The sequence below is a fragment of the Coenobita brevimanus genome, chromosome 63, assembly GCF_032717465.1.
Source record: "Coenobita brevimanus isolate Jiangsu-jjx chromosome 63, ASM3271746v2, whole genome shotgun sequence".
Lineage (NCBI taxonomy): Eukaryota > Metazoa > Arthropoda > Malacostraca > Decapoda > Coenobitidae > Coenobita > Coenobita brevimanus.
The window spans coordinates 44504609-44526037 of NC_137016.1; positions in this window are offsets into that span (position 1 = coordinate 44504609).

Below are 21429 nucleotides of genomic sequence, written 5' to 3' on the forward strand. Positions count from 1 at the left end.
CTTCCATCTCACTTTTCCTTGGTTCCCCCTCTTCCTTCCTTTGTCCTCCCTTCTTTATTTTTCCCCTCGCTTGTCTGTCTTGCATCACTCACCATTTCTCTCTCGCCTCTCCTCTGCACTCTCCATTTCTTCGGCTTCGTCTCCTCCTCTTTCTTTACTCTCTCTCCTTACTCTACGTTCTTCCAACGTTTCTTCCTCTTCTGCCTCTTCTCTTTATCTGTTCTTTTCCCTGCCTCCATTTCATCCTTTTCATCTCCTCTTCTCTCATTACTCATTCTCTCTTAACTCTTTGTTTTCCCTATATTTTTTTCAGCTTCGTCTCCTCGTCTCTATTTACTCCTTACTCTCATATTACTCATTCCTTTCCCTCTTTTTCTCCCGCTCCGTCGCCTCTCCTCTCTATTCTCTCTCATTCTAAATGTGTTTTGTTTATGCTGTTCTTCTTCGTTCCTTCAAATTCACCTGCATCTCCAGTTCTTCCTCTAAATTATCCATTTCCCTTATTTCTTTCCTTCTATTCACTTTCGCGTTTTTTCTTTTCTGGTCTACTAGTCTTCTTCTTCATCTCTCATCCTTCTTTCCATATTCTCCACTTTCTTCCACTATGTTCTCCCTTCTCTCCATCGCCTTCTCCCAGTTTTCATTCATCCCTTTTCTTCTCTTTCTCCCCTTTTCCCTCGACTTCTCCTTCATACCACACTCCACTTTACACTCCTCCACCTGCCCTTATCCCTAATAGCAACTGTTTCTTCTCCTCCTTCCATGTTCTCCCTTTTCTCAGTTTCTTCCTCCCAATTCCCACTTTCTCCTCATTTTTATTCCACTTCCTTCTCCTTCATTCCACATTCCACACTTCCACCTTCACCCCCACCAGCGCCTTCTTCGTCCGATCTCATGTTTTATGCCTCGTCAAATTGCCACTCTGTCTCCAACAATTCTCTCTCCCTCTCTCTATCTATTTCTTCCTTTCTTTCAACTTCAGCCATGCGACCTGCCTGCACTTCCATAATTCACTCTTACTGTAATTTGAACTGCTTTATCCGGCTTGCTATTTTGATCACCCATTGATTATAAACTTATTGTGCGTTCTGTGGTTCTGCTGTTTATCGTTCCTGATTGACACTTGCTCTCCTATTAGCAACATTCATGAAGTTTTCTAACTACTGAATATTTTTCCTGCTGACCTTCTCCACAAATGTCAGTGCTGTAACACACACACACACACACACACACACACACACACACACACACACACACACACACACACACAGAAAACACCTTAGAAAATGGACATGGGAAGCATAAATTATCATCGTACCAAGTTTATTTACTGACCTAAGTCCATACAGTATATAAAAAAAAACTCCAGTTTCGATCCTTCCCCTTTCACCTCAGGCAAAGTAAAGGCAACAAATAACAGAACAAGTACTAAGTATACTTCCCCCACACTCCCACCCTCATACCTCAAGCTAACGAGAATAAAGGAAAAATGTTAATATAAAAAAAACCCTCATGTTATCTCTCAACTCCCAGCCTCACCCTTGCAATCGAAGAAAATATGAGTGAAAAGTGTAAAAAAACAATCCAACCTCTATCCCTACAGACCTAAAGCCTTGCCCTCGAAAAATGAGGTGAAAAAGTGACAAAATCTTTCACTCTGGATCTTCACACCTCCAGCCAAATAAAATAAAAGTAGGAAAAGAAGAGAAAACAATCCAGCTTCTATACTATATCTCGCCAGTCGCACTTCTTGTCAAAAAAAAAATCTATCTTTTATTTCTTTCCTCCACCTCTCAAGAAAACAACAACAAAAAAAGCAACAGTCACATTTCTATCCCTCTTGCACCTCAAGAAAAAGAAACTGGAGATATACAGAAACAGGAATAAATCATACTGCTGTCCCGCACCTCTCTGGTCAATCCTCCTGTCAAGAAAGTTAAGGTCAAAAAAACAAAAATCAGCACAAATATCCAAAATCCATTCTCTATCTCCAACTCACAACACTCCAGCTATGGAAAAAAAAGTGAAAATTAACTGAAAAAGCGCTATTTATATCACTTACCTCTCACTCACACTCCCTCACCCAGTGAGAACAAAAGAAAAAAAAAGAAAAAAAAAAGTCATATTTCTATCCTTCAATTCGCACCCCATATGTCCAGCTAAAGAGAATAAAGTAATGAACAACAGAAAAAATCATATATATAGCAGTCCATACCTTCAGCCATAGAAAACAGTGAAAAAACACAAAATATCACATTCCTATGCTCACCTCTCTTCTCACAAATCTTGCCACGAAAACTGGGACGAAAAAGTCCCACATCAATCCCTCACCTTCCTCCACAGAAACAAAAGCAAAAGAAAAAACAGAAAAAACTCCCCGGGCTTTAAATACGAGGTGAAGTTTAGAAATGAGCAGAAAATGTCAGTGAGTCAAGCCTTTGTTCGGCAGTCAGGCCAAGTTGATTGGCGTCTTTTGATTCTTCCCACGGAGTTTGTGTGTGTGTGTGTGTGTGTGTGTGTGTGTGTGTGTGTGTGTGTGTGTGTGAGAGAGAGAGAGAGAGAGAGAGAGAGAGAGAGAGAGAGAGAGAGAGAGAGAGAGAGAGAGACTTCAAAATAAAAGATTAACTCCTTCAGAACCACAGGGGGTTCTTCACCTAATTCATGGAGTCTCCAGGCGATTTTATTCACCACAAGAGACGGCAAAATCCAGAGGATGGATATAACTTAACTAACCCTTTCCACTACAAAGATGCTCTCCTTTACTGAATAAAATCATCTGGTCTCACGAAGGATGTAAGAAAATATTATTGCAGAGGAACGCTAAAAGCTATCTAGATTTACGATTTGGCCAAACACTGCAGTAAGTTCCAACAGTTAAATGACGATTTTTTAGTTAATACTTGGTACCTCCAGACGATTTATTCTAGTTAGGGTAAATACCATGGAGTGATGGGGTTAAGGCACGCTGTAACTAAGAGAGAATAAGAGCAAGAACAGGAGCAAAAATAGGAACAAGAACAAGAAAGGAAAAAACTATGAAGAATAAAATAAAAATAGGAATAAAAAGACTAAGATTAACAAAACTTGGAGAATATGAAGAAAGAGAACAAGAAAATTGGCACAAGAACAAGAATACGAGTAATAAGACTTAAACTAGGAGGAAAAAATGAAGAATATGACTGAGAAAAAGAATTCCGAATAAAATCAAGAAAAAGGAGAGAAACAAGAGCAAGAATAACAACAGCAGCCAGAACAAGAATAAGAAGAGAAAGAAGAGCAAGAAAAGGAACAGGAATAATAATAATAATAATGATAATAATAATAATAATAATAATCCGATAGAGCCAGGATTCCGGGGGCTGGAATGATGAGAGAATGGAAGCGTGGCCCACTGGATTGGGCAAATTTGGGCTCCCTAGACACTGCTACTCCTCACCCTGACGTAGGGTGAGAAACGAGGTCCGGATGATGATGCTGGTGATAAAACAATAGTTATAATCCGAAGAAGAAGAAAAACAAGGGCAAGAATATGAATGCGAACAAAATGAAAAATAAAAATAAAAGCAATATGAATGGGAACCAGAACAAGAATAGAAACAAGACAAGAATAAGAAAAGGAGTAAGATCAAGGGAAATAAGAATAAAAATGCGCACAGGAACAAGAATGAGAGAAGGAGGAGGAGGAGGAGGAGGAGGAGACGCAAAAAAGAAAGAAACAAGAAAAAGCTAGCAAGAAGAGATATATTCAAGAAAAAACAGAACAGAAGATAAATTTGCGCAGTTAAAAAGAAAAAGTAGATGGAGGAAAATGTGATGGTTAGAGAGAGAGAGGGTAGTAAGGATGTGTGCAAGTGAGAAATGAGATAATTAGAGAGACAGATGGAGGGAGAAACAGTGTGCGGCTGCTTAAGCAAATGGGCTACTGAGAGAGAGAGAGAGAGAGAGAGAGAGAGAGAGAGACATGGGCGCGTCACATCAATGTTTGTTTAAAGTAAAGCACGTCACAACACTCCCTCCTCGCCTGTTTGTCTCTAAACGGAGAGAGAGAGAGAGAGAGAGTGTGACTGTGTGTGTGTGTGTGTGTGTGTGTGTGTGTGTGTGTGTGTGTGTGTGTGTGTGTGTGTGTGTGTGTGTGTAAATCGAGAGCAAGATAGAAACGAGAATATTGGAAATGGAGGCAGAAAAAAAAAAAAAGAGGAAACAGAAAAAGCATAAAGGAGGAAATTGCTGCCAATGTTAAAAACAAAACCATTCTATTACCAAGGCAGGAAGTAGGAATGTTGCTTGTAATAAAATATACTTACACGTACACATGCTGCCAAAGTCAGGAAATTGCGCGCATGCTGTCTACTGTATTTTTGTAGTGTGTGTGTGTGTGTGTGTGTGTGTGTGTGTGTGTGTGTGTAGATAGATAGATAGATAGATTGATAGACAGATAGATAGACAGATATAGATAAAGCTATAGATAGATAGATAGATTGATAGACAGATATAGACAGACAGACAGATAGATAGATAGACAGATAGATATGGGGGGTGGGGAAGAGAGAGCAAGGGAAACACTTATCACTGGCGTCAACACAAGAGACAGCTGATCGATTCCTCCCGGGCCAATTAGAGTGCGGCTTTGTCAGGTCCCCGATAATGATTGGCTGAGGGTCGACCTGCCTCTCAAATAACGACAGCAGACACAAGGAGAGGGAAGGAGCACGGATTTTATTCTGGCATTAATAAGAAATAGAATATAATAAAACTATAGACAAGTGTCGTATACATACTTAAGAAAGTTATAAAGAAGCGGAGAAAAGTCGATTTTAAAGGGGACAGCAAAAACAGAGTATATATACTCCTGGGCAGACTAAGTATAAATTAATACACAAAAACAAAATAATCATTTGTGTGCTTTGTATAAAAAAATGCATGAGAGGTATCAAACCCTCTTATTAATATCCTTTTTACACTTTTCTGTTCCCAAGTACATGACCCCGTTTTTTCATACAATTTTTTCTCACATTTTACCATCTAAACTTAGCTTTGGCCTTATTGCAGGTGACTCCCAGTAAATCAGAGCAAGTCAGAACACCGACACCCTAAGATCCCACGTCACACACTAACCTTTACAACGGAGATAAATTGGCCGAGAGGATTAGGTTCGCGTTTGCATTGATCTCTGTTTTCTAGACGTAAATAGTGGCAGTAAAAAGGGACAAATTTTTATACACTCTTATTGGAATTTGGGACGTATGCTCCTTGGTTTAGATTCCGTAACACCTTTTCTCTGAGAATGTCCGACTTGTGAATGACGACGTATGTTGTATTTTATTCTCGCCTCGTCCGATAGTTGCATTCAGTTATGATAAGACCTCTCATAGCAGAAAAGATAATAACAGTTTCTTCACGACGAGTCTCCCCTGATATGAGTAGTATCATCGGTCAATATCAATTATAAAATGAAAACGATGTAATCGTACTGAAGGAGTTGGGTTTAATTACCTGTCCTCCCTTGTGCTGTGGGTCTACGTTGTGTTTACTGCTGTGTGGCGTTGACGTGCTGGGAAAGGTGGTGTGTGCGGCCGACTGTGAAAAGGGATACGGATGGAGAAACTGACTTCGTATGGACATGAAGCTAAAACCACTTGGCGTTTGCTGACTGACTCTTAAAATGACTGGATTGGCTCCCTTCCTCGTGAGGGGCATCTCTCCGTGGTTCCATCCTTACTGAAACGTGGCCGGGTGAACATCTATCAGCACGAAAATTTTCATGTTCTTCAGTTAAAAACTTTGGTCCGTTCAAAACGACTTTGAACGCGACTATCGGGAGCCGTTTCCCCCCAGTAGGGGGGTGGCCCTCGAGGGTTCCACCATGCTTACTGCATAACGTGGCGCGGGTGAAGCTCTACCATTGTGCAAAAATTCGTGATTCTTGCTATAAAAAAAAAAAAAAAAAAAAAAAAAAAGGTCATGCCTAACATTTTGGGTGGGACACCCGGGAGGCACCGTCCCCGTGGGGGAGGCCCTCGGGAGGTTTTACCCTGCCTGAAAAATGGCCTGGGGGGAGGTCTACCACTGCGCAAATATTTGTTTCCCTGTGGGTGCGCCCCCTCTCCCCAAAGAAAAGAATATTAATAATAAATAATAAACTCCAAGTATTAACTTCTTCCCCAGGATAAAGCAAGTGGTGTAAAACGCCAGCTTAGGCGAATTACATGTGCTGTGCGTATTGATTCGAGTCCAAAGAGCTATTTCTTGCATAATACCACCAGGGGGCGTAGCATGTCGCCTATCCTTAACACCTTGGTACGCCCGAACAACTTCATTCAGCTTAGGGTACACCTCCCATGATTACGGAATAAATGAAAGCTTGATCTGACCCTTCCATTCGAAAAGCCTATCCTTAAAGAATTAAACTAACATGAATGATATATAATAACGAGGGGGACTATCGAACTGAAGGAGACAAATGTACCAGACTACGGCGGCAAGACTATAGCCCCGACACTTCGCAGAAGGCAATGTGATGCCGCCAATTACTACTTTTATTAGCGTCTGTTTAATATTCAGCACGCGTTCAAGCTAATCCATCCTTAATTTTACGAGGCACTAACTTACAGCCCTCTGCGTACTTGCCACACCTGTCAACACACTCGCCTCACCTGCTGTAACACGTGCTGAAACCAGTGAAATGGCTTTATCACCACATCAACTCACACCTGCACACCAACACCTTAATCCCCACAAAAATGCCAGTCCTGCACCACACACACCACTACATTTCCTCACGGCTGTACATACCTATCACCCCGCCTCACATTATCTCTCCTGCCCATACAAATACCCATCTTTTTTTATTTTTCATTTTCTTTCTCTTTCACCTATTCTGTATATATAATTTTTACGCCTTCTTATGCTGACCCTCCTCCTCTAATTTCATGTTAAACTTTTTCCTTTCATCTGAGTCGACTTGTCTACTAAGTATCCAACATTTTCTTTTCCTCTATCTTTCACATATACTCGTACCTACCAAGCTTTTCCTTACTTCATTTCCATCTCTCTTGCACACGCATATCCAGCCTGTCTTACATGTTCCTTCTCTCTCATCTAAACATAGCAATCAAGCTATCCCGCCTCTCTGCTCCTCCTCTTCCTTCTCCTCCTCCTTATGACTATCAAGATTTTTCACAATTCTCTCTATCTCTCTTCTCCAAACAGCTATAAAACTTCCCATTTTCTTCTGCTCGTCCCCATATGTTTTCAATCTTTTCCACATTTTTTTCAACCTATCAAGCTTTCCACAACTCTCTGTCTCTCTTCTACACGTACCTATCAAGCTTCTTTGCATTTACCCTCCCTCTCTTCAACAATCTTTTCCATTTTTACCCTCCCTCTCACCAACATATAACCATTAACCTTTTAACTACGGAAGACCGTCACTAAACTGAATAAAATCGTCTGGCGGAAGACGAAGTAAGATGAAAGAGACGCCACCATAATAAATTACTTAAGCTTTCCAATATTTTTCCTCTCCCTCCTCCACACACCTGCTTACATTCTTCCACTCTGTCCTCCTTCACCTCCCCCATATATTTCCTCACCCTTCCCCTGCCGATACTTATTCTCCCCTCTTCTCTCCACATTTTCCCCAACTCTCTCCCCTCCTTTACATGTTTCCTCTTATGCCGTCACTTTTTCCCCCTCTTCCCCCTCCCACACGTACTCCTCAACTTCCCACTCCTCCTCATAATTCCCCTTTCTCCCTTTTCCCCACTTCCCCCTCCCGCATACATTATCTTAACTCCCAGTTCCCCCTCCTCAGTATATTCCCTTACTCTTCTTCCTCCCCGATATATACCTCGTTTCTTCTCCCTCCCCCAGAATCTCCCTCTTCGTTCTAGTTCAGATATTCCCCTCTCCTCATCCCCACATATTTCCCCACTCTTTCCTCCCAAACATCATCCTTCCCGTTCAGTCTCCTACTCATGTCTTCCACCCTCTTCTTTACCTATCTCCACACACCCTACTGGTCTCCTACCTCTGACCCCCCTCTTCTCTCTCTCTCTCTCTCTCTCTCTCTCTCTCACCTGTATACTCTAGGGTGCCAAGAGCGGTGTCGGCGATAGATCCCAGATAGATAAGCCCTAAAGCCCTGTAATATACCGCCTCCACCTGCCGTCACAAGCCTACCGCCCTCCCCTTTCCCCCTCCCCCTACTCCCATCATCCCCTCCCCTACCAGCCGCATTCCCTCCGACGCCGCGCACACAAAAACAAGTAACAAAAAAGTACACACACACACACACACACACACACACACAACGAATATCAACAAAGCTGGTGAAACTTATTGTAAGGGGGCGAAACAGGACGAAAGTAGAAGATATTTTGAGGATTAAAAAAAAAAAAAAAAATGTTCCGCTCAAGCTAAATAAAATCGTCGAGGGGTCATCATCATCATCATCATCATCATCATCCCCTTAACCTTTCCCACTAATGCAAAGGGTATATGCACGTTCCTTTCCTCGGCGCTCCAGCATTCACAAAACTCTTACCCAGTCGACAAAGATTCCGTTCATTAACAGGAAACAACACAGCAACATCTGCATACATTACTTATGGGCAGCTTGAGGAAAATAAACGAGTAACCCCTTCATCCCAACGACGATTTATTTATATATTTATAGCCAATCAAGTTTATTCAGCGTAGGAAAGACATTCTCGGACTGAAGTGTTTGAAATAGTCCACGTTAAACCCATCAGGCCAGGGGCGTTTATTTATTTATTTATTTATTTATTTATTTTGTATCTTTAATTTTTGTGGCAGACGCAACACGATTTATTTTAGCTTTAATCCCTGCGGTGAAATAACGTACAGGCATTTTGTTTTTATTACTGACACCTTGAGACGATTGTATTCAGCTTTGGAGAGGGCTTTCCAACTGGAGGAATTTGATACAGCCTTTGTTAACCCCTTCACTACTAAAGCTCTGGCCTGTAAGTTCAACACAGATCGCCTGATGGTTGCAAGAATACAATAAGAAAATACATCCTTGGACTGAAGGAATTTAAGATGACAGGCGACAGTGTTATGATAATGATTATGATTCTTAAGTTGAATAAAATCGTCTGAGAACTGTCTGAATATAATAATAAAAAAAAAACGTGCTGGGCCTAATAGGTATACTGTACATTATAACAAGTCCTCTGTAAGTACATCTACTGCAAACAGCGCACGTGTATCCTTTCATATGGAGCTTAACTAAACACTGCCTCTCTCATTTATAATGCCAGTTCGTGTTCGTATACTCATAATCTAATGGCTGACGAAAAAATAAGGCAGCTTCATGTACATACGAACGCTAAAATTAACAGGCTATTTTAATTATCTTCCACGTCATACACAACCCTGCACCACACCCTTTCTCTCTCTCTCTCTCGCACGCAAGCAAGCAAGCAAGCAAGCAAGCATTAAGGAAAATAGAGAAAAATATGATGATTATGCGTAGGAAAGAGGGAGAGAAAATGTGTAAGAGACTCTTTGTTCTTATGGAACACTATCTTTTTTTTCTTTTAATATTACTATTCTATTTTTCTACCACAAGGCGATTTTATATTCAGCTTAGGGGACGCCTCACCCAACGGAAATTCTTAGGGATTATCGATGTTCGCGGTGAGGAAGGGGAGGAGGAGTTGGAGGGAGAGGGTGAATTGCAAATGGAGAATGAGGATGAGGAAGTGAGATAGTTAGAGAAAACATGGAGAAAACGGGAGGACGGAAGGACAGAGGAAGGGGAGGAGGAGAAAACGAGGAAGGAGGAAGTGGATGGGGAAGGGGGTAAAGGGAGATGTTGGAAGGAAAAGGAAAGGCGAGAGAGGGGAAGGAGGAAAGAGAGAGGTGGTGCGGTATCAATTAGTGTCGGGTGCGTGCCATACCTGAGGGCCTTAGCGCAGTGCCTACAGTGATCCCCCATCATGGTGCCACACTTTACCCACACCCGCACCCACAACAACGCTACCTGGGTGACCTGACTATCCCTCTCCCTCCCCCCGAACTCCCCATATTCTTCCTCGTACTCCATTTTCCTCCTCTCACAATAAAAAGGAAAAACACATTAAACTCTATCTTGTGAAGGTCTGTAGTCACGAAATGCTTTTTTCTATTTTAGAGGTCTATGTTCCTGTCGAAGGCTGTCATAACTAGCTTAGCATAATAATGGATGAATACCTGGCAAGGGATTTTCTAGCAGAGTACAAATTACCACGTCATAACATTTAAGCTGGAATGATAGTGGAGGTAGACATGCTGTTAACATTATTTGCAAATCCATATATTGACGGCACTGAGAGTGTTTGCTTCCAGCTTCTGAATAAATACCGTAGAAAAATGATGTTTGTGTTACTTTGTTGGTCAAAGGCATAGTCCTCTGACAGTAACAGGAATATATACGACCAGACTGAATATATCTATTATCTAAAATATGTTACCCTTGTTATCATTTTAATTTGGCATTTGCTCTGTAAGGACAATCCTTATTCTCATGTGAACAACTGCTTGCAGAAATATTCACTGAACCAGCTTGAAAATCATCCATTATGCGGAGGAAAATTTTTGTATTTATTTATTTACATAACGTATTTGTGTGTTTATTTATTTATCTATGTATATCACATCAAAATATTTAAATAATGTTACGACAGGTGAAGTATTTAAAATTAGTGATCATCATCTAGTCACCAGTAACATTAAATTCAATGATGACATTGTCAATGCCATTCACGAGAAAAACTTGACCACAGAAGGACTATTTAAAAAAAAAAGTAACTATAGTTACCAGTGCTCAGAATTTCATCGTCCTTGCATCAAATGCAGTATTATCGACGCACGAAAGATTTATGGACCTTCTCAAAGCTGTCAAATGACGGGTTCCAGTGTGTAATAAACTGCCTGCAAAAAATATTACCGCAGACGGTGGAACATTAATATTAAGCGCTGTCTATCAGCGGTGAAAATGGTGAACCAATATTGCAATGCCAAAAATACTCAAAGTGATAAAATTAAAAATGACATTCATGGGCGCTAAGGTGAAAAATTAATAAACGAAAAGGTGAAAAACCACAAAAGAGCATTGTGAAGAAACCAATGTTGATAAACTGCTGCCTTATTTTCCAGGTTTAAGACAGTGTAAATTACAATTTCCGTTCGTCACTTCATATGAAATTTACATGACAGTCTTTCTATGCTGCATGGTAGCCTTTCCCAGTCTTTCCTGTCGGTTTAGGCTGGAGACACTGGCAGGTGAGAGGGGTTTCTTGCCTTTTTGTCCTTGACTTTGACTCACAGAATAGATGTATTAGTTATACCCTACCTAATGACAAACAGATGATAAAAGACTAATTTCCTTTTTTTTTGTTCTCGCCTCCCTTTCCGCTATTTATTTCTCTCCTTTATCAACCTCTCTCTTTACTCACCCCAACTCTGTTTACTCTGCCACTGCCCATTATTCTCCATTCCACTTTCCACTGCTTTCTGCCCTCTTTCTCTCACCTCAAAGTCGGTTTTTCTCCTCTTCCTCTTTTCCTTCCTTATGGTTCTCTCTCCCTTTCACCTTCACCTTCCTTAGATTGATCCTACTCCATTTTTTCCTGTCTTTACCCATCTGCAATATTCTGTCATTCAGCTTCTTTCTTTCTCTCCTCTTTTTCCCAGCTCCTCCTCAGCCTCTTTCCCTTTTCTCCTTTTCACCTTTTTTCTTCATTTCTTATTCACCTTCAACTTCCTCTCCTCCCCGTAATCCCCTCTACTCCTTCCCCCTTTCCTCTGCTCATGTCCTCTTCTTCTCCCCTTCCTCAATGTCCCAGTCTCAGCCTCACCTCCCCATTTCTCCGTTCCCCCTCCTCCCTTTCCCTCACCTCCAACGTCACTATGTCGAAGTCTACTCTTTATTTCTTTTCTACTCTGTGACCTCTTGCCAATAACCTCTCTCTCTCTCTCTCTCTCACACACACACACACACACACACACACACACCACAAAAACTGCTACTAATCCTGGAGGAGCCGCCACAAAGCCAAGACAGCCAATATCAACAACCTGGTATTGGGACGGTCTCACTCCACGTTCATAGGGAGACTCTCTCTCTCTCTCTCTCTCTCTGTCCTATGTCTTTCCAGTGCCTCACCTCAGTTTCCAGACAATCCGTTTTTCCACCGTATTTCACAGCACCCTGTTCCGCTTTTCCCTATCTTCCTTCCCTGCTGTGGTATTTATACTCATTTGGATGCTGTCTTTAAATCGATACAAAATCATGATACAAATATATATACAAAACTCACACAAGTGGGTGCTTTGTTGGTATTCCTTTCATTACAAGACACTGTATTGATTAACTTTCCTCTGCCTTACCCCACCTACCTTTTTGGCATTGTATAAATCTATTTTCTCACACCTTATCTCATTAAAATTCTTGCCGTTGTACAGATTAACTTCCCTATACCTTATCTCATCTACCCTCTTATCTTTTAATGGAATTCATCTACCTTCTTGTCTTTGAATGGAATAAGTTTCTTACAATTTACCTCACAAACTTCCTTGTCTATGTACAGATAAATCTTCCTACACTTCACCTCACCCACCTTCTCTCTATTCTTTCCTGACCACTGAGCTCCATCCTTGGTGTGGCCTCACATACTTTACCTTTATATAAGAATACAGTTTTCAGAACAGTATGTGAGTGTCGGCTGTTTATTTTTATTATTGGAATATTAAATTTACGCAAGAAATCTTTCATCATCATCATCATCCAATCCCAGTATGCCCCATATCAACAGCAGCGTAAGGGGCTGGGGTTAGGATATTCAGTCCCGACATTTAAGGCAACGGTGACCAGACTTACTCGCCCCTGAATGGCATTACGTGAGCAAGATACCCTAACTACCTCTTAGACGGAACCCTTACAGGATCCATCCGGTTGAAGCGTCTTAACTCACTACACCACCAGGCGTCATTTGGTTATATGGTTACCACCCAGCGTAGTAAAAGGATTCCTGGGACACAAGAACTAGTAGTGTTGTCATTCACTGCAGAGAAAGAGAGAGAGAGAGAGCGAGAGAGAGAGAGAGGGAGAGAGGGGGGGGGAGAGGCAATGCAAAGAGAGAATCATATATTAATGGGACAAATAAGTCCGAGAAAAACTGTACACTACCACAACTTGCCTGCAGCTGATGTTCTGCCCTCCTGCAACAACATGAAGAATGAGTCAGCCAGTCTACCTTCCACTCCTGAAAACAATAAACAAACTTGTGAGTCACGCACCACGAACAGCTGTCTGGAAGTTACTATATGGTTCCTATTCTACGGCGCTGGTATACAGTACGGTACACTTTCCATTTTAAACTGTCGTGAAATTGTCACATCTCGAATCTTTCCCTTCTTCAGGTTGATGATATATTTTCCTATCTGCTACCTCCATGTTGTTATATTTAGGATAGAAAAGCCAATCATCAGTTATTGGATGTAGGCTGTCTCTAACTCCTCCAGTACGACAAGCCCAGAGTTGGAATAGAATACTAAAGTGTTTGAGACGATGAGTGGGTTAATGGCGGCAGTATTTACACTCTCAGGCTTTTATAACTCACTCTCAACGGAATATACTCGTCTGGGGTTAGCTGTAATAAATTACTTGAGAGGACGCGACAATGACAGGGTCAGAATGAGGTGCCATAAACTCAGCAGCAGAAAATGGGACAGCAATGAAATGATTAATTTATATTTAACAACAAAAGTATAAGAATTATATACAGCCAATCTGACTGCATATGGCAAAGAAACAAGGTATTGTAGCTTTAGCCGCGAAAATGATACAGAAATGAAGTGTCAGCTGCTCTGCAACACTTATAATAAAATGATGTATTATAAATCTGAATGCGAACGGAAACGAAATGAGGTATTGTAAACTTTTTGAAAAATTATATAGAAATGATGCATCACAAGTGTCTTTGAAAAAATAAATACATAAATAAATAAATATAATAGCTGTCTGATACATAAGTGTGAAGCTACGTTCGGATTTTTTTTATATATTTTTTTTATTTATTTTATTTTTTTTTTTAGGTGGAGGGAGGATTCTGGGGCTGGAATAGTGAATAAGTGAGAATGTGGCCCATTCAACTGGGCAAACTTTGGCTCGTGTCTCATTCTACAGTTTCTTTCTGGCTCTCTGAACCCTGCCTCACCCCATCCTTTGGTGGGAAGGGAGGTCTGGTTGATGATAAAAATGATGATGATGATGATGATAATGATTATAACGATGATAAATAAATACAGTATCGGAAACCTGGAGGCAAACGATAAAGGAAAGCGGTATTACAAAGCAAACTGTAAAAATTACACAAAAATTAAGTTTTGTAAATTCCACTGAAAAAAGAACACTATATCAAAACAAGGCATCACCGACTGGAGTGCAAGCGGTAAATAAAAGACTCAGTGTAAACCTGTGTACATCAAACTGAGTCCTGAACGTCAACATGTTTAAAGTTAGCATAGTGTTTTAGGAGTTGTAAAGGTTAATGCAATTTGCTGACCAGGGATGTTGTTCAGCTTGTGTTATTCTGAGTATGCCACTGACAGGGATTTTACAGGGATTTCTTACATCTAACCCTTTCACTGCGATGACGTGTTTTATACCACCAATCTATTAACCACTTCAGTCCGGTGATGTTTTATAAATTTATGATGCCTAAAGACGACTTAATTATTGCTTAGAAGAGACCTTTGTGCTGAGAGAGTAAATGAAGGTTGTATTTAACCCATGCTGTTCCAAAAATTTATATTAGTTAATAAATGATGCGTCAAAAAAAATCAACGGACTGAAAGAGTGAAATGTTATGTGTCCAGACACCTTGAAATTAACAGGTCTTGAATCTGGCACTCATCTCTTCATGTTTTCTTGGAATGAACAACTTTTTTCCGGACTTTCAATGTCTGATTCTTTCTTCTTTGAACTGAAAATTCTTACTAGCACTATAGTCTGTTTGATTTACCTGTGCAGCTGAGATCCATGGGCCGAGAAGGGTGTGTTTGATTCACGGCTGCTGATTGGCCGCCGATGATGTAGATCTACAGCTCTTCTTATTTTGGCACATATATCTATATTTGTAAATTGCTTGCACTGTAGCTGCTAGTTAAAATATCGAATAATTTCCGAAGCAAAAGAGGTCAAAATTGGCTTGAAAATTTTACCGTTATCAAAGAAAATTAATGTTGATTATAAAGTTTCATAAAACGATGAGTGACACTTGAAGTAAATTATCCACCCACGGTGTACACCTACGTCCGCATGTTGCACTATAAAATCCAACCACACTGTACACATACGTCCGCATGTTGCACTATAATATCCACCCACACTGTACACATACGTCCGCATGTTGCACTATAATATCCACCCACGGTGTACACCCACGTCCGCATGTTGCACTATAATATCCACCCACACTGTACACATACGTCCGCATGTTGCACTATAATATCCACCCACGGTGTACACCCACGTCCGCATGTTGCACTATAATATCCACCCACACTGTACACATACGTCCGCATGTTACACAACAATACATGCCTGCATTTACTTCAATGACATCATCGGCGGCCAATCAGCAGCCGCGTATCAAACACACCCTACTTGCCGCTTACATCTCAGCTGCACAGGCCAATCAAATAGACTATGGTATGTCTTGGAGTCTGTCTTTTAGCACATTTTTATGCAGTTACTTTTAGTCTGTGCAGTTCTATATGTACTGTCAACAAGAAAACTCCTGTCACCATCTCCTGCCTTTCTCTTTATGGATTTCGAAGATCAGCGTAAGTAGGCTAGTCTACAGCAACCAATACTGATGACATCATTTAGCCACAGATCATTGTTATTATTGCTGGCTGCTGTGGATTAACGAGACACACTTTCAAAGTCCGACAAGAGAGAAGTAGGAGAGGCGACAAGACTTTTGTACAGTACTAAGTCATAATTTCTGCTCACACTTGACCCCGTTCTAGAGTGAAGGGAAGAGAAGCAAAAACAAAAAAGAAGGAAACGGCAACTACAGTAATGCCTCTCTCTCTCTCTCTCTCTCTCTCTCTGTATATCTATCTATCTATCTATCTATATACAGTATATATAGATAGATAGATAGATATATACTGGTATTTATCCTTTTCCCGTGAATAATTAGTCTGCTGGAACCAGCTGAGAGATCCCTGGCTTTTAATTAGAATATCAGTCATGACGTTAATAGCTTATTTTTGCTCAGTTAATCAGTGGTTTTCATTTTTATCTGCCAAATTAACTCGATATATATTTAGCCAACCTTGATTATATACACAGCAAATTATATATATATAGATAGATAGATAGATAGATAGATATAGTTCCTGCTACCTAAAGACAATTTTATCTAGGCAATATCCTTGCAAAGAAAAAGTTAATGAAAACTATATTCAACCCTTTTAGTTCCAAGTCCCGAGTAAAATCGTCTCGAGGCAACTGGAATAAAACATGAGATACGTCATCGCCTTGAAGGGAAAATATTATATAATGAGAAAATTTTTAAGATAATTATCAAAAACGGTAAAAGGAAGTAAAAGCCAGGAGGAAAATGAAGATAAAAGTAAATTATGATAATAGGCGAAAGAAAATAATAAAGGAGATACAGTAATTAACGACAGTCTTAAGTTAAAACTGGACAAATGGAGATAATATAGAAGTAATTAAATGAATATAAAAAGAAGGAAATTATAAAGACTGAGGAACTGAAGACAATATTAATGATGAAATAACCAAAGACGATGAAGAGAAAACAGCGAAAAATAAATACTGTAGTTCCATAAGAAAATAACCCTGGAAAAACAGCGAAAAATAAATACTGTAGATCCATAAGAAAATAACCCTGGAAAAACAGCGAAAAATAAATACTGTAGATCCATAAGAAAATAACCCTGGAAACTTTATGCTGGGAAAAAAATTCATTAAAAAAATAATCAAGAGACATTGTGGAAGGTGTGGGAGCAAGCGTGATCATAACTCGTCTCCCCTTATCACCTCTTCTCTCCTCTCCTCTTTCACTTTTCTCCTCTTCACTACTTTTTTCGGTATTCTCTTCCTCTTTTCTTTCTCGTCTCTCTTCCATCCCTCTTCACGACTCCTCCACAACCTCCTCCTGTCCTTACGGTCTTCTCTTTCCCCTCCCTTATACTCCTCCTTTCTCTCCTCTCCCTCTCCTCTCCTCCCCTCTGCACCTTTCTCTCCTCTCCCCTCTACTCCTCCGCCCTCTTCTCTTTCTTTTCGCATCTACTCGTCCTTCCTTTCCCCTCCCTTCCTCTCCTCTCGTTTCCCTCTCTTCCTCCCTTCTTCTCCCTTCCTCAATTCTCTTCCCAGCTTAAGACAGGCTTAGTGGGTCCCCATAAGAGCCTAGTGCCACCTGGGGATAGTAATGATAATACCAAACTCGGCCTAGTCCTTCCTGTGATTATAATTACAGACTCCAAACGTTCATCCAAGCTGGGGGGAAATGGGGAAGGAAAAGGGAGAGGGGAAACAAGGAAACGAACTTTTGAGCGGAAAAAAGATGGAGAGTATAAGGAAAGGAAGGAAAAAAGGAAATAATAGAAATGAAGACAGCACATAATTCTGACAAAATAAGAGAGGAAAGGAAAATAAAGAGGGAAAAAGGCGAGAGAAGGAATTATTAGCAAAGAAAAAGTGGAGACAAAAAGGAAGGAAAGGAGGAAACTAAAGTTTAAAATGGGAGAGAATTAATTTTGAGGTGAAAAAACGAGAAAATAAAGAGAAGGAAAATGGGAGAGGATAATAGAGAGAAGGAATTATGGGCAGGAAATATACAAAGGAATAAGGACAAGCGGAGAAAAAATGAGAGAGGAAGACTTTTGAGCAGAGGAATTATGGAGAAAATTAGGGAGGATTGCGGGAGAAAAGGGGGGGTGTGAGGCGACAGTGAAATGATAAACAGACGGGAGGAGGTGTATGTGGAGGGGAAAAACTGAAGGATAAAAGAAGAGGAAAACAACCGCGTCGAAGAAAAAGAAGAGACAAGGAAGAAAAGCTCTGGAGGGAAAGAAATGTGTGACGAAATGCGACCAAGAGAAGGGAAAGTAAATATCATTTGGTTCAAAGGGTTAAGAAGTCACAGAATGAGATAAACAGAGCAAAATAAGAAGACGTGAAAATAGTAAATAAAAGAATAAGTTCAAAATAAATAAATCCTCTTATCCCCTCGAAAGACGTGGATCTAGAAGAGCAATATTTATGGAGAGAGAGAGAGAGAGAGAGAGAATAAGGACACAAACTAAATTATCCACATATCTACACCACCTCTAATAAAGGGTGACCCACATAACCTCCACTCCGCCGGGCGATATCTCGTGTGTTGTGGGGACTGCTGTGTCGGTGTTAATCAGTTCCTGCCCTGCATCATATACTGATTTTCTATTCCAAATGTCACAACCACGCCCGCACCAGCCGCCTGAGCCGTCCCCTCAACACATAAAATACGGCCATGTGAGGTTCAAGTGCAGCGCTATTTACAGACCATCCTGTATATTTCTAACGTACTTATGTGTTTTGTATGTTTGTATGATGTATTTGTTCACTTTTTTTCTCTTATATGGTATCGTGTTCCCTTACTGTGTGTGTGTGTGTGTGTGTGTGTGTGTGTGTGTGTGTGTGTGTAACTGTACTTAATATGTATTTTGCCCCATGTATGCATCAGTGTATCCCTTTGCTCTCATGTACCCTTCCTGCTTGGCCTTCAGCGACAACGTACCCCAGAGTGTTGGGGATTGTACCGAGTGATAAAGAAAATATCTAAATAAAACTATCTACATCCTACGTACCCCTTATAAAAGACGAACACCACAGGAGAAAAGGCGCAGGGCAAATGTAAAGAAATTGCAAGTATTTGTAAAAACAACAAACATATATTTACTCATGAAAGAGGCAGATCTAGACGACCCATGTTTATTTACAGTCATCCCCGTCTCCCGCCCCTGAGCGTCCAACCAATTTATCTGTGCTTATTTTGGCTGTCAGCCTGGGGTTATATATAGGTAAATTTCCCTGCGCATTGGCCACGAAAATGAAAACAATAACAGTATTATCATAATCATCAATCACTATCATCATCTCCCATAACATCAGTATCAACAATATTATTACCATTATCATCATCATTCTAGCACCGTCAATATCACAAATTTCTCTCTCTATACCGTTGCCTACAGTACTCGTGCATACTTGTATAATCTCTCATACCCTCAAACACATTTACTTGCTTTATCCATCCCTACTGACTGACGATTATCATTCCTTTTTCTTCGTCTCTGTGCCAGCCTCATCCTCTCCCTCCATCCATGTTAATAACCTTGTCCTCTTACTCAACCAGTGCGCCAATCTCTTGCACTTACTCTGTCACCCAGTTTTAAACTCTCACCCTATCTCTCAACCTCGTCCTCTCACTCCATCTCTGTATCAGTCTCACTCCATCAAACCCGTCTTCTCACTCCATCTCTCTTTAAGTTTCTCACTCAGTCAACCCCGTCCTCTCACTCCATCTCTCTGTTAGTTTCCCACTCTCTCAGCCTCTCCCTTTCACTCCCTCTCTCCCTTAATCTCTCACCCCATCAACCTCGTCCTCTCACTTAACCTCCTTCTCTCACGCCATTTCTTATCAGTCTGCCACATCTCTCCGTTAGTCTCCCACTCCATCAGTCTCTCCCTGTCACTCCATCTCTCTGTTAGTCTCTCACTCCATCAACCCGTGTTCTCACTCCATCTCTGGCCGCCTCGTGTCCCTGGGCTGCCACTTAATTACTCGCCTTGTCCATCGATTATCCGTTCCCTGAAGCCCGTGACCCAGCAAGAGGGATAAGGCACAACAACACACTCCCGGAAAATGTGGATATGGGGCACTGGAAAACCGGGAAAAATGAACTTGCATAACTGGAGATCTACGAAGGGCTGGAGATCTACGGAAAACTGGAAAGATATAACTGGAGATCTAGGAAAAGAACTGAAATCTAGGGAAAAAGTTATCTTGATACAGGTTAAAATGGGGTTACTGGAAAACTAGGGAAAACTGGAAATGGGATAACTGGATATCTAGGAAAGCTGGTAATGGGGTACGACTAACTGGAAATAAGAAAAAACTAGAAAAGCGATAATAGGAGATCTAGGAAAACTGATAATGAAGTAAATGGAAATCGGGAGAAACTGGGAAGGGGATGACTGGATGTCTAGGAAAGGCTGGACATTTAGTAAAAACTGATCATCATTTAACTGGAAATTTAGGTAAAAGTGACATCTAGGAAAAACGGGAAACAGGATAACTGGGATCTAGATGAACCAATCATTGAAACTGATAACAGGATAAGTGGAAACTGGAAAAATCTTTAAAACAAAACCAAAAATTTAGGAAAGACAGAAAATTAGTATCCTGGTATCTTGGAATGCTGAGATGGGGTAAATGGAAGTCTGGGAAAAGCTTGAAATATAAGTAATCTGAAATTGCGAAACTGTAAACTAGAAATGAAAACTGGCAACCTATAAAAAAAAGAAATCTGGGAAAACCCGAAAACAGGGTAACTGAAAATCTAGGACACCTAATAAAACAAAAGAACAGCCCAAACAAGCACACAGGGACCTCTTAAGCCTGAAATATGTGAGGAAGTAAAAAACCGAGAGAGGAAACAGTAGTGTGTGTGTGTGTGTGTGTGTGTGTGTGTGTGTGTGTGTGTGTGTGTGTGTGTGTGTGTGTGTGTGTGTGTGTGTGTGTGTGTGTGTGTGTGTGTGTGTGTGTGTGTGTGTGTGTGTCATCAGGGGAGTCTGGCTCGTGTCTGCCACCTTCCCTACGCCACCACCAACATCACCACCTCGTCTCTCCATCACCATTATCGTCGCCGTCACCTTGTTAACCACCTTCATCAGCTTAACCTTCAGCATAATTTGTCACCTCATCGCATTCATCACTTTTTCCACCATCCGTCATCACCACCATCATCACAACCATCAGAAGAAAGAATATCTGACTAAGAGTGAAAGAAGAAAAAACATATGTATATTTAAGAATGGGTGGAAGAAATTATATTAAATGGTGTGCTTGGAAGGGGGTAAGGAAAATGGAGTGATGATGATAATTACGAGCCAGCGAGCGATGTTTACTCTGTTAATTTTGGAAATGAGCGGCCCGGCCAGACCCGACCGTCACGTTGAGTAGAAGTTAATAACTTTACTCCAATCTGAAGCAGAGGTGAAATTCTTACTGCATGTGATACATTCATTCAGTAAATTTTGTTATCAACTAAAAACTCACCCATTAAGGCGTAGGAACCCCCTGGAATCTCGAGTTTTCCAAGGGAGTGTTCGGCTCT